At 45.7% G+C, this 4,522-nt stretch overlaps 1 pseudogene; it reads right to left on the bottom strand.

Annotated features, from left to right (window-relative positions):
* Positions 1-26, bottom strand: part of LOC131176714 (uncharacterized) — a 3,236-nt pseudogene extending 3,210 nt beyond the window's left edge.
* Positions 27-4,522: the final 4,496 nt, after the last annotated feature.

The following is a 4,522-nucleotide window of genomic DNA, read 5'->3' on the forward strand; positions in this document are numbered from 1 at the left end:
CTGCCGTCGTTTCAGTGACTCATAGGGCTTCCTCAGCTCAGTCTTTTGGTTCTTGAGAATGGTCGCCGCCTCTCCCAGGACCGGAATGATTATCCCTGCCTGATGGGTCTACATCCATCCCTGAATGTCGTCGGGTACTGTTCACTTCCCGCCATTCTTGTAACCGTCACCTGTAATCCGCGCAAGTGTGTCCGCACCCCCTGAGTGGACGAGAAAGAAAGGATTTCTCAGAGCAACCCCAGGAGTCAACTTTCCTGCATGAGCATTCGGTACATGTATCAGTCCGTGGAAAAGTGAAAGGGTCACCACTACTGAGGATCTCCCCTAATCTTAGATAGGTCGTCTTAGGGTTCGCCGCGGTTCATTGCTGTGCTTACACACTACGCTACCCTTCTCCGAAAGCTCCGCGTGACCACCTACCACTAGTCTTCAGCAGGAAGGGTTTATTGCACAAAAACGCCGGGACGCAGGCTCCTGAAGAGGGAAGCCCAACGAATGTCAGATGCAAAGCCCTGCACCTCATTAAGATCATATTGGCATACTCTCCCAAAAAAAAAGAGCAGACCCCATTGAAGACGAGAGTGAGGTACAACAAGGCCATTTCTGTCCACTGCCCTTCTCACGGAACTGCACGTGGACGTTACTGCTCATACAGCTCCCAGCCAGCAAGCAGTTAGCCTTCCTCTACAAAGAATGGAAGTGTGGATGAATCGACATCAAATAGAGGAATTTGGGTTTTCTTTTCAGCAATAACATGCTAAGAGCATCCCTTTCACAAAAACCTAAAGATCCTCCTATCCTGCCACTTCAGCACCTTTGATCTTTGAGAAGATCATTACGAGCCCTCTCCTAGAATGTTTTTGTAGATTCCGAAAATTCCATGGTGGATCAGGACGAGAATGAATCCGGGAATCCAGGACATACTCATCCTGAGCTTCTGCTCTCCTCTGGGGAGGGATTTTTATAGATAGAGAGGTGAGTCGAGGGTAGCCTCCCGCTTGACTATTTCTCGGAGTCGGAGGAAGATCTCTCATCTGATGACCCTGAACAAGAAGGAGCTGCTCTCGATGTGAGATCAGCAGCAAAAGAAAGAAGAGGAAAGGGATGCCCCAGAGCCCGGATAAGCCTTAAAAAAACACACACAACGGACCGGACACAAACAAAAGAAAGAAGAAAAGGGCCATGATGCTGATCCTATGTTCGTTTTCGCCCTGCCCTGATGATGCGCTCCTAGCTCGCGGAGTTACATACCAGAAAAAGAATCTCTATTACTTTGAGAAGAGAATCGTTGGTTTGACTGACGGACTACGTGGGAAATACGAGATCTAGGCAAGCCGCTACATCTTCTCCTTGCCCTTGAACGATAGAAGAACTACTTATCTTCTCTTAGATAGCAGTCGATCGGTTCGCATCTATGGTCAATCAATAGGTCCGCGGATCTATTCTTCTATACGATAAATCGCCATCTCGTAGCACCATCACGACACCGATTCTCGTTATTTTTCCGAGCCCCCCATGCCGTGACTTCGACTTTGAGTATGATGAATGAGTGGAAAGATCTTTTTAGAAGTCCCTGTCCGATCCAACCAAAGAGTTAGTATATAAAAAATATATCTCTTTTTAGATAAAGGAGAACTGCGAGTTTTTTCAGAAAAGACTTGCTGCTCCCCTATCCGAATCCCGCGAGTGACTAAGCGCGAGACGAGCCATAACATAAGGGGCGAATCTACTCTTCGTAGAATCGACCATAGATATCTTCTTTTTTCGGTATATTTGCATCAGGCTTAGCCCCTACTAGTAAGAAGGTGTTCCTGAAAGGACGAAACCTGTCTAAGATCCTGTGTGCGGCTTAGTAGCGCGTGAACAGAACACGTAGCCTAAGCGGAACTAAATATTCAACCAACCTATGATCCATTTTTTGAATCAGCTTACTATCAATAAACCATGTGTTAGGTTCTCGTTGCGGGAGATCTTGGAACATGCCTGTCTTGTGAATGCGCATACAAATAGGGGCACCCCCCGCCCTTTATTCGAATGGTGGTTTCAGCTTCCTTCCCCATACCATAGAAAAAGGGTTTTCCGGCCCTCTAGGTCGAGGAGCGGATAAGGTATTTCTCCATTTGATGCTGGAGGAGTGCGTGCGAGACTTCCGGATGCGGAAATCCCGCGATAGCTGCTTCTTTCATTTCTTGTATAGAGCATTTTTGTACCCATTTTTATTCGTAGTAGGTGCCTTCATGGGTCGGGCCAGAGTGTCGTTGATAAGCTCTAACGCTGGAGCGATGGTATGAGTCGGACTGCAGGCGCGGGTTGACCGTGGGCGTAGACTAGTTTGCAGGCATGGGCCGAACCGCGTGCATGGACTGGATCATGGACGCGAGTCAGGAATGCTCTTTTTTCTTTATCTGCCGCGACCGCATACGAGGGCACATTGTCCCACTAAAATCTCCCATCTAATTTTTCTTGTTATTTTACAGATAGTCGAATGAGAGATCGGAAGGCGTAGCAATTTGAATCACGCCGCATCGCAAAAAGTAAACTCGGGCAGCGGTTGTTGTAGTCTCGGTTTCTTGTAGCTTTGGGGATTGGTAAATTACTTTCTTCCTGCAATAACGGCAGAACCATTGATCATCTTCATCTTCGGGCTGCACTTGGTAGTCAGACTTCGGTAATTTCAGCATATCATTGCCTATATCCTATATAAATATAAAGGGCTCGTTTGACTTTGAGCTCTTCTTGATGTCAAAGTGCAAATCCTTTCGATGACCTTCTTTCTTCCCTTTGTCTTTGCTACCTTTAGGAGGTCTCCGACTTCTATCTGCGACATTAGCATATGCGTGCCGTTCAATCAGGTTTGCCCTGCTTCCAGTAGCACGTTGAGAGAGTTCATCGAAAGTAGTAGGGCCTCCAGCAATAATCAAGCCAGAGCGCAATTCAATGCGGATTCCCGCAATACACATTTTTCCCAATTTCTCTTCTGGGATAGATTCTGCTAACTGATTTCGTGGGAGAAAGGCTTGCTAATAAACGGAATCGTTCCATAGCTCAACCGACTCCTCGGGTTCTTTTTTACTACGCCGTAAATCTTCCGACGTGATAGATTTCAAAGAACGAAATCAGGAGCATAATAACTCAAACAACTTGTCTCAGGACCTATTAGATCTCGCTTTCAGTCTGGAGAACCAGCGGAAAGCGTTCTTTCGAGCGAGCTAGGAACCGCTTGATAAGCAGCTTTTTATGTTGAGCAATATCAACGCATTGTGTCTGAAATTTGGCTAAATGCTCGAAATGAGCGATATGTTCTTTTGGATCACCAGTCTCGTCAAATGTATCAAACTTCGAAGGGACGTAGTATCGCGGGAACGCTTTCTGGCCACGCTGTCATCATATGGCCTCTTATAGCTCCTATGATCTTCATTTATAGACAGCGCTGTGGTGGCGATGATCTCCTTAACTGCATCTTTCCACTTTTGATCTGCAACGTCCATCACGGACGAAGAAGAGGTCGGCTTTCGAGTAGTAGGGTGGTGGCATATCAATATTCAAATTACTTACGATATTTCTTTCGTTCAATGAATTCATGTCTCTTCTTTTTTGGCTGCTCCCACGACAAGTTTTTGTCGGTATTTACATAATGAAAAAACTCGTATTGCCACTCTTCGCTACGTTAAACCAACTCCAACCAAACCAAGAGTTGGTTCTAACCAAAGACGAGATTGCACAACTTCAACATTCAATCGCACAGCGCTGCCCATTAAAGGTAGCGGACAGCGACGCTGACGGATTAAGTCATAACATCTGAACATCAGACCATATTTGTTAAACTTACTTAACAGGTCTTTCCGATCAGGACGTAGACAAACCGCAGGTGGATCTAATAGTTGTTCCAAAGGTAAAGTGAAGTCACAACAGGCTTCCTCATAGCACCGGACATATCGTACGAGAGATTCCACCCAATATCTGAGCATGACTTTCTCCACGTAGAAGTCCCCTTCTTCAGTGAGCTTACGCTCAAAATCATCCCGCACAGACAACAAATACTTTTCATCTGGACGACACGACTCCAAAAGAAAATACCGCACCATACCAAGGTGATAGCAATTAACTACTAACCCATCTGGAAAACCTAACCAGATAGGAAACGGTAGTGGTATGATTCCACCAGGCGAGAAGGCCACCAAAACGTACCTATACCAGTGTCGGTTATATTGAGGTTCTATTTTTCCTTAGCCAAAGACGAATACCGCCTGTAGTACAGCCTCAAAGACGCCTCAATCCGACCATGGATCTCTTAATCCAGTTTGCTTACCCATCCTTATCTGCTTACGGTAAGTTCACAATTTCCTTAACCATGAAGCGATCTTACGGAGAGGAGATCTCATTTACGCTAGGTGATGCTATCCCCTTGACTTATAAAGATTGTAAGTGAATTCCAATGAGTGAGGTCTATGCTCATATATATCGATATATTAATCAATATGCCCTCAACTTAATATGTTTAGTTTCCCAGTCTCCTCGGGTA

This window comes from Hevea brasiliensis, unplaced genomic scaffold (assembly GCF_030052815.1).
Source record: "Hevea brasiliensis isolate MT/VB/25A 57/8 unplaced genomic scaffold, ASM3005281v1 Scaf23, whole genome shotgun sequence".
In the NCBI taxonomy this organism is placed as follows: domain Eukaryota; kingdom Viridiplantae; phylum Streptophyta; class Magnoliopsida; order Malpighiales; family Euphorbiaceae; genus Hevea; species Hevea brasiliensis.